The sequence below is a fragment of the Spermophilus citellus genome (assembly GCF_964194105.1).
Source record: "Spermophilus citellus genome assembly, chromosome: 4".
In the NCBI taxonomy this organism is placed as follows: domain Eukaryota; kingdom Metazoa; phylum Chordata; class Mammalia; order Rodentia; family Sciuridae; genus Spermophilus; species Spermophilus citellus.
In genome coordinates, this window is record NC_138185.1 from 180,573,425 (window position 1) to 180,583,840 (window position 10,416).

The window sequence follows — 10,416 nt, forward strand, 5'->3', positions numbered from 1 at the left end:
CAAATTGTGTTTTGAACTCCCATTTTCACCCCAAATACAGATTGCAGAATCACATCTGTTACATATTCACATTTTTACATAATGCCATATTAGTGACTGTTGTATTCTGCTACCTTTCCTATCCCCTACTATCCCCCCTCCCCTCCCCTCCCCTCCCATCTTCCCTCTCTACCTCCCCTGCTGTTGTTCAATTCTCTCCCTTTTTTTCCCTCCCCCTTGCCCCTCATAACCTCTTATAATTTTATGTATCATTGAAGGTCTCCTACCATTTCCATATGCTTTCCCTTATCTCTCCGTTTCTCTCCCCCCATTCGTCTTTGTTTACTGTAGTCTTTTCCTCATGCTCCTCCTTCCTGTTCTGTTCTTAGTTGTCCTCTTTATATCAAAGCAGACATTTGGCATTTGTTTTTTAGGGCTTGGCTAGCTTCGCTTAGCATAATCTGCTCTAATGCCATCCATTTCCCTGCAAATTCTATGATTTTGTCATTTCTTAGTGCTGCATAATACTCCATTGTGTATAGATGCCACATTTTTTTATCCATTCATCTATTGAGGGGCATCTAGATTGGTTCCACAGTCTAGCTATTGTGAATTGTGCCGCTATAATCATTGATGCAGCCGTATCCCTATAGAGCGCTTTTTTAAGGTCCTCAGGGAATAGTCCGAGAAGGGCGATAGCTGGGTCAAATGGTGGATCCATTCCCAGCTTTCCCAGGAATCTCCATACTGCTTTCCAAATTGGCCTCACCATTTTGCAGCCCCACCAGCAGTGTACAAGTGTACCCTTTTCCCCACATCCCCGCCAACATTTGTTGTTGTTTGACTTCATAATGGCTGCCAATCTTACTGGAGTGAGATGGTATCTTAGGGTGGTTTTGATTTGCATTTCTCTGATTGCTAGAGATGGTGAGCATTTTTTCATGTACTTGTTGATTGATTGTATGTCCTCCTCTGAGAAGTGTCTGTTCAGGTCCTTGGCCCATTTGTTAATTGGGTTATTTGTTATCTTATTGTTTAATTTTTTGAGTTCTTTGTACATTCTGGATATTAGGGCTCTATCGGAGGTGTGGGGGGTAATTTCATCACCTTTTGTACTCAGCTATGAGCAAAACTGGCCACATAATTTGTAGGGTCTGGTGAAAAATGAAAATGCAAGCACTTTGTTTAAAAATGATTCAGAATTTCAAGGTGGAGGGTATCAGCAAGATGGCAGAACAGGAACTACTCCTCATTCTTATTTGTTAACAAATAAGAATGCTTTTGTGAAAATCCCAGAGCCTAGGGATAAGGCTGAAATACTTCATTAGAGCTCAAAAACTAAAACAGCGTGCATTATAAAGATAAGAGGAGCAATTTCACTTCGATTCCTAATTTTCTGCACCTCTCTCAAGCTTCACACTGTCACATGGGGAGAATTCCCCTGAACCTACAATTTCTCTTATGAGGAAAATAGAATCTGAGGCGGACATCCAGAATTCTCAGCATTTTAGGGTGCTTCCTAGAGACAAACTTTTGTCTTACTTTATGGAGAACATTAGGAGAATTGGCAATCAAATAGGAACAAAGAAAAGGAGCAAGACAATTCTTTACAAAGAATTTCAACAATCCTTTTAAAAGCTTAGTGAACTACAAAAAAAAAAAAAATCCCACAGGCACCGAAATAAAATTGGGAGTAAAATACACAAATAATATTTAAAACTAAAAAAGAAATATAACCCATTTAAAACAAAAAACAGAGTTGAAGATTACAATGACTAAACAGAAAAATTCAATAAAGAGCTTAAAGTAGAGACCAGCATGAGGATACTAGTGTTAGTACCAAGTCCCTGCCATTGGTCTCAGCCAACTAAAGTCCAGCCGATAACTATATCCGACTTTGGAACATAGCCAGCTACCCCATTGAACCCAGAAGAAGCCTAACACTTCACCTGAACAGGGAGCCATAAAAACAGTCCCTTCTAAGTGCACAGTATAGTCCACAACTCTGCCTAATCAGAGAGCCTTTGCCCAACTACAGAGCAAAACCTGAAGACCTGTCCAACTTGGGAATACAGCAGCAACCTCACCAACATTGAGTACATCAACATCCCCACATGACCAGGGAGCCCACCCAGTATCCCTACCTGACATCAGAGCCCACCCAGAAGCCATCTACTTCAGGCATGGACAGCAGTCATACCCCAATAGAGATTCCATCAGCAACCCTATAAGTCCACAGACATTACCAGATTACCCAGCTGGGCTAACTGGTGAAGGACTTTCTCTGACAAAGCAAACCTGTAAAAGCTGGAAGAGATGATTCTTTCCTCAAATATTCAGACACTTATTCAAGGATTTAAAAATAATGAAACGGTAAGGAAACATGACACCACCAAAATAAACTAATAGGGCTCCCATAACCAACCTTAGAAATGAGTATCTATAAACTGGCAAAGATTTCAGATTAACTTCAAAAACTTAGTGAACTACAAGAAAAAAAAAAGGCACCTAAAAGAAATTAGGAAAAATAATAAACAAAATGAGAAGTTAACAAAGTGTTTCTCCACTTTTTATCACAGTGATAAAAAGCTGACTAACTCACCTCCACTTTTTATCACAGTGATAAAAAGCTGAGTTAGTCAGCTTTCTATCACTGTGATAAAATACCTGAGAAAAATCAGCTTAGAAGAGAAAGAAATTATTTTGGCTCCTAATTTCAGAGGTTTCAGCCTATGGTCAGTTGGCTCCACTGCTCTGAACCTTATGTGATACAGAATATCATGGGGCAGTGGGATCTTGTGTTGGAAGAGGTTTCTCACTTCACAGAAGCTAGGAAGTATAGAGAGAGAGGAAGAGGGCCAGGGACAAGAAATAGTCCCCAAGGGCATGTCCCCAAGGACCTTCCCTTCCAACTAGGCCCTGCCTTCTAGAGTTTCCATTACCTCCCAATAGTTCATTCAGCTATGAATCCATCAATGGATTAATCCATTGATAATGTTAGAGCCCTCATGATCCAATCACTTCCCCAGAATCCCACCTCTGAACATTGCTACATTGAGGATCGATTATTGAACTTAAAAATTCAATAAGGAGCTTCAAAAGCATTCAATCAAACATGACACCACCAAAGGAAATTAATAGAGCTCTCATAACAAACCTTAGAAATGAATATGTATGAACTGACTTACGAAGATTTCGTATTTCAAACAGAAGGATCAATGAACTCAAAGACAGGTCTTTTGAGAGTGTCCAATCAGAGGAGCAAAAAGAAAAAGGAAGCCAGCTCCGTGTCGCACACCTGTGATCCCAGCAGCACCAGGGGCTGAGACAGGAGGATTGTGAGTTCAAAACCAGCCTCAGCAACCTAGTAAGGGCCTAAGCAACTCAGTGAGACCCTGTCTCTAAATTTAAAAATACAAAATAGGGCTGGGGATGTGGCTCAGTGGTCAAGTGCCCTGAGTTCAATCCCCAGTACCAAAGAAGAAAAAATGGAAAGAAAAGGTGTAAAGAAAGCCGATGGGACACCATCAAGTTAAACAATATACACATCCTGGAAGTCTCAGAAGGAGTAGATAAAGAGATGAGGATAGAAAGTCTATTTACAGAACCAATGCCTAAAATCCAAAATTTGAGGAGACAAATGAACATCCAATTCACAAGGCCTAAAGATCCCCAAAATAGACTGAGCCCAGAATCCATAATAATTATCCAAAGTTAAAAAACAAAGCAGGATATTTTTAAGCATCAAGAGAAAAGCAACTCATCACCTAAAAGGAGCCACCATAAGACAATCAGAGGACTTCTTAGCAGAAACCTTGCAGACCAGGAAAGAAGGATGACATAATCAAAGTACTCAAAGGGGGGAAAAAACCCCACTTACCTGGCACAGATGTGCTTTGTAAATGATAGAGATTTTTCCAAACAAATAATAGCTAGGGGAGTTCATCACCACTAAACCTGCCTTACAAACAATGCTAAAGGGCACTATTAATTGATGAAATGAAAGGATATTAACAACATCATAAGATATACAAAGATACAAAGTTCACTGGTAAAGGTATATGTAGTAGAATTCAGAATTCTCTAATATTTTAATAGTGGTTTCATAAATCATTTCAACTCAACTATAAAAGTTAAAACAAAACAAAAGATGGCAGAGTAGAATATACCAGCCTTCAGCGCTCCCTCAGAAAACAACAAAAGGAAGCTATCCATGAACAAAAATATCCTATGGAGGAATCAAGGGTCCAATTAAGAACCTGAAACAATACAGTAAAAAGAAAAGAAAAGAAAAGAAAAGAAAAGAAAAGAAAAGAAAAGAAAGAAACTGGAATAGCACCTAACCACACAGAAAGGAATACTATAAAGTTCAGAATACCTGAGAACTGAAAATGGCTGGGAACAAAGAGGAAAGACAGGATTATCAACCACATGGCAGGTCCCATCATGTTCCCCAGTGGCCTGTTCTGCAGAGATACTAGTATCCTTTGTCAGTGACATAACAGCTATCTTTACTGTGGACATCTTGGAGAGGGAGTTGCAGCTGTATACAACCCCTAAAAAAAAGTTGTTGCTGTGTTGCCCCCAATATCAGTGACACCACACCTCCCAACTTCATATATACCCAGATCCAGAGCCACGGCTGCTCCACAGGTACTGATACTCCAGATCCCAGTATGATTGTTCCATCATGCCTGCATTACAGATCCTTGCTCTGGAGTGCTTCAAACTTCAGAGCTACTTCTGCTGCATGTTAGCCTCAACCCAGGGCTTGAGCCTTAGTCATTCTGCATAGCATCCACATCTCCAAAAAGTGAGCCACTTTCAGAGCAACTATCCCACTCCTTGGATTCTGAAGCCACTTTAGACCCTAATTGCATGATTGCATTGCCATACCCACACCTCAGACATCAGAGCTACCACCACTACAGGCTATTCCATGGTCTCTCTGTATACTTCAGACACTGGATCCACCACCTCAGGAAAACAGCCTATGCCCCAGACCTCCTGCTGTAGCTCTACACATACCCATACCCTGGTCCCTATCTTACCAGATACTCCACAAGCACCTATGTATGCCTCATTCACCATCACCAACATTGCAGTAGGGGTACCTGAAAAATCAAGAATGAATAAATGGGATTGTGTCAAACTAAAAAGTTTCTTCATAGCAAAGGAAATAATTAGGAGCATGAAGAGAGAGCCTACAGAATGGGAGAAAATCTTTGCCACCCACACCTCAGATAGAGTGTTAATTTCTGGGATATACAAAGAACTCAAAAAGCTTAATACACACAAAAAAAATACAAATAACCTAATCAAGAAATGGGCAAAAAAAAACTAAAAAGACAGTTCTCAAAAGAAGAAATACAAATGGTCAACAAATATATGAAAAAAATGTTCAACATCTCTAGCAATTAGAGAGGTGCAAATTAAAACTATATTGAGATTTCATCTCATTCCAATCAGAATGGCAATTTTCAAGAATACAATCTACAATAAAGGTTAGTGAGGATGTTGGGGAAAAGGCACACTCATACGTTGCTGGTGGGACTGCAAATTGGTGCAACCACTACAGAAAACAGTATGCAGATTCCTCAAAAAACTAGGAAAGGTTCCATCATTTGACACAGTTATCCCACTCCTTGGTATATATCAAAAGGAATTAGGACTGGGGATGTGGCTCAAGCGGTAGCACGCTCACCTGGCATGCATGGAGCGCTGGGTTCAATCCTCAGCACCACATAAAAATTTAAAAATAAGGATGTTATGTCCACCGAAAACTAAAAAATAAATATTAAAAATCTCTCTCTCTCTCTCTCTCTCTCTCTCTCTCTCTCTCTCTCTCTCTTAAAAAACAAGGAATTAAAATCAGCATACCAGAGTGACGCAGCCACATCAATGTTTATAGCAGCTTAATTCACAATAGCCAAGCTATGGAACCAAGCTAGATGTCCATCAACAAATGAATGGATAAAGAAATTGTGGTATATATACACAATGGGATCCTACTCAGCCATAAAAAAAAAGAATGACTTTAGGACATTTGCCAACAAATGGATAGATCTGGAGACTATCATGCCAAGTAAAATAAGCCAGCCCAAAAAAACCAAAGGTCAAATGTTTTCTCTGATGTGTGAATGCTAACCCACAATAAGACAAAGGGAGAATAAGAAAAGAAGTTCACTGGATTAGACAAAGAGGAACCAAGGGAAGGAAGGGAGGTGAAATATGAAAGACAGTAGAATGAATCTGACATAACTTCCCTATGTATGTATATGAATACCAAAGTGAATCTCATCGTTATGTACATCCACAAGACTGGGATCCCAATTAGAATAAGATGTATTCCATGCTTGTATAAATACATCAAAATAGATTCTACTGTCAGGTATAACTAAAAAGAACCAATAAAAAAATAAATCCTCTTTGGGCTGGGGATGTGGCTCAAGCGGTAGCGCACTCGCCTGGCATGCGTGCGGCCCGGGTTCGATCCTCAGCACCACATACCAACAAAGATGTTGTGTCCGCCGAGAACTAAAAAATAAATATTAAAAATTCTCTCTCTCTCTCTCCTCTCTCACTCTCTCTAAAAAAATAAATAAATAAAAATAAATCCTCTTTGAAAACAGGATTTCTTTTCATAATTCAAAAGAAAATCTGTGCCTTACTAACTGAAAAAACTAGAGATAAAAACATTTTTAAAAAATAAAGCCTAAACCAATATATAAAAAAGTATAATTGGGATCAAATCATGATTTGTGTAGTTGTTTGTTTGTTGGATGATTTCCCTTAGATCGTAAGCTCCATAAAACCAGAGAATCGACAGCTGTACAACCAATACCTAGCTTAGTACCTGGAACATACAGAGTGTTCAGTAGAATTTTTTAAATGAATAAAAGAAAATACCCTTAAATATAGAATTCCTATTGGTAACAAAAATATGGAGATACATTTTAAATGGATAAACTTTTTAAGTCATTTACTGTGTAGAAAAATAATGGAAAGTCTATGTTCTGTTACTGATAAGTCAGACTTCATCCTTTTGATGCCCAAGGCCAAAGTTCTTGACATAATTCCAATGTTCATTTCCAATTGCTAGAGTTCAAATATTGAGCCCAGGGCTGGGGATGTGGCTCAAGCGGTAGCGCGCTCGCCTGGCATGCGTGCAGCCCGGGTTCGATCCTCAGCACCACATACCAACAAAGATGTTGTGTCCGCCGAGAACTAAAAATAAATATTAAAAAAAAATTCTCTCTCTCTCTCTCTCTCCTCTCTCACTCTTTCTTTAAAAAAAAAAAAAAATATTGAGCCTAAGACTTTTTAAGCTCTAGTTTTCAAAGTTATGAATGTTCTCAGGGTTAAATGTGGCTACTCACACCTTTCTTTTACTAGTTCATTTTTTCTTCTAAAATGGTTTTGTGATTCCAGTTATCAAGAGTCAACTGTCAATGAATGGCATTGGAAATTAAGTAGGAACACCAGTAGGGAAGAGACCTACTAGCCCTTGCATCCTGACAGGCCACAAAAGGAAAGTGCCATTCTCAAGTTCAATTTACAATTATCCATCAGAAAAAGGGTAAAAGCTGCCCATTCTAAAGTAACTACAATGTCTTTGCACATGCTTACAGATCAGTGCTCGCCACTTTAATAACATTAACAGTCATCCTGTGTCAGCTTTATAATCTTTTCAAGCAAGCTTAGCAAGGGGAATTCCTCATAATATTCAAGATAAAAGTATAAGCCAACTGTCGCAGAAAATAATGGAAGCTTGGTAAACTAGGTTTAGTCTAGTACATGTCCGTCTAGGCAACAACACCACCAGAAGAGACATAGAAATGAACACTTATTTCAAAATCACCAACAAAAGTGCTATGCTGTTCCAGAATAATTCTAAGTAGAGTTACTGTTAGCACACCCCAGGGTTAGTCTAAACAATTATGTACTATATTTGGATTTCTTGCTGGAATATTTTCCCCTTTTCCCAGAATATGAGGCATAACACAAGTTGTTTAGTTTAGGCCAGACATGGTCCCACCAGGTCAAATATGGAGAACAGTATACGAGAAAGTTTGCTCGTTAATGGCTTGCTCAGGCTGAGAAAATAGAAAACGTCATTTTCTAGTGGTGTGTATTTAGTGGCCCTCACCGCCAATAAAATCATATCTTTTCTTTTTCCCAAGACCTAAAGGGGTTAGAAGGAGGCAGGCGATATCCAAGTCATTAGCGCCATTTAAATGTGCTGGCAGTTTCAGAACTGCAGCAGGCAGCTGTTAGCCAGGCTGGGACACTGAAACACTCTCAGAGACCAATTCTAGACCTGCCAGCTGTTCCTTTCCCTCCACAAATGCTATCACACTTTGCTCCCACATCACTAAAATTCATCTCTCAGGTCAAAAGAGCTCAAAGAAAAAACAGGTCAGTGCTTTTCGTGCATTAGGAAATCCAGTTGAGACCCTATAAAGAATAAGTGCTTCTCTCTGGAACAGGACTTGAGCAATTCGGGAAATAATAATCTCTTGTCAAATGGTTGAAATATGGGCACAACTTCAGAAAAATACCATTGGACTTATGCTGAAACTATTATGGTAAGTATCAGAAAAAATTATAAAGTCTTTGCTTCCCATAGGAAGTTACCATGTACTAAACAAGTAACTATTAGGATATTCCTGTGAGAAATAGTTGAGAGTAACTCAATTTCCTGCCCACACTATCAAGGCACCAGCCATGACTGGGGGTGGTTAATTGACTTGTCCCTGAATGCTCTGAAAGAGTTATTTTCTTGAACTATAAGATAGAGGTACAATTATATGAGGCCTTTAAAGCAAACTGGAATTAAATACCAGAAAGTATGCTGCAGAAAGAAGACTTAAATGACAATTAAACAAAACCTGAAAAGTTTTTTAATTTTTATTTTGTTGTTTTGTTTTGTTTGTTTGGTACTGGGGATTTAATCCAGGAGTGCTTTACCACTAATTCATATCTCCAGCCTTTTTTATGTTTTATTTTGAGACAAGGTCTGGCAAAATTGCATAGGGCTGCCTTTGAACTATCAATCTTCCTGTCTCAGCATCCCAAGTCACTAGGATTACCAGCGTGTACCACCACACCTGGCTAAAGTTTTTATTTTCAATGGACATAGTTTAGATGTTGCTTCTTCACCTCTTAAACTTGTGTGGTTATCAGTTATGCAAAAGCCCTCAGAATGCAAGAGAGATGGAAGATGATGATCACCCAGACTTAGTAACCGAGATAGAAAAAAATATCAAATGATGGTACATGATACAGATTTGGAAAAGGAGAAGCTTAACCAAAACATTGAGGCATCAAAAGAACAAACTAAGGGAATAAGAGAACAATAAAAGCTTTAAAAATCACTGGCATAGAAAACAAGTATATTGAATTACTGTTTAACTTGGCACCACTCAGCCAAAGTTGATATAAATGTCACTTTGTTTTCATTTTAATCTTGGCAGTGGGTTGAAAATAATGAAAGAGAAAGAGGCTTGATTTTTTGTAACCAGTTGTATCATCATCACTGTACAATCAGTGAAATGGATGATCAGAGGCAAGGAGAGTAAGAAATGACTTATCAGCAAAATACCCATTCTCTGTCAATTCTGGATATATTCCAACATGAAGAATCATAATACATGGGCTAAAAGAAGTCACAAAACAAATTTTGGCTATCTTGGTATTTGGGGGTTTCTGTAACAAAATATCATGACTGGGTAATTTACAATTAACAGAAATTTACACTCACAGTTTTGGAAGGTAGGAAGTCCAACATCCAGGAGCCAGCAAATGTAGTGTCCAGTGAGGGCTTGCTTTCTGCTTCATAGTGATGCCTCATTGATGTGTTCTCACATGGAAGAGGGGCAAGCGGGCTTCCACCAGCCTCTTTTATAAGGGCATAAATACCACCCATGAGGGCAGAGACCTCATGACTTAGTCACTTCCCAGAGGCCCTACCTCTTAACACTTTTGCACTGGGGATTTAGGTTTCACCATATAAATTTGATGTGAATACACACATTCAGACCACAGCATTGACAAACTCTGCTTGATAAAAGAATTTCTACATTTTGCTAAGAAAATCAAAATTTTTATTCTTGAATTTTCCTCTAATTGGGATTGGAATAGTTGGAGTATCTACCATAGTTAGATTTAGGACTACTTAAGTAACTAGGAGAATAAAAGCCTTGGGGAAAGAAGTAGTAACCAGAGTAGAAAAGGAGAGACTTCTACTGTGGTCCAAGAGAAAAATAATGGTGACTCAGACCATGGTGCCAGAAGTATAAAAGATTTGGTATTTATTTGAAAGGTAGCACTGCCAACAGAATTTTCTAATGGGTTAAGATACTGGATATAAAAGAAGAGTCAAGAATGATCTCAAATTGCAGTTTTTATTGTATGAAACCAGGTAAAGTGTTTTGT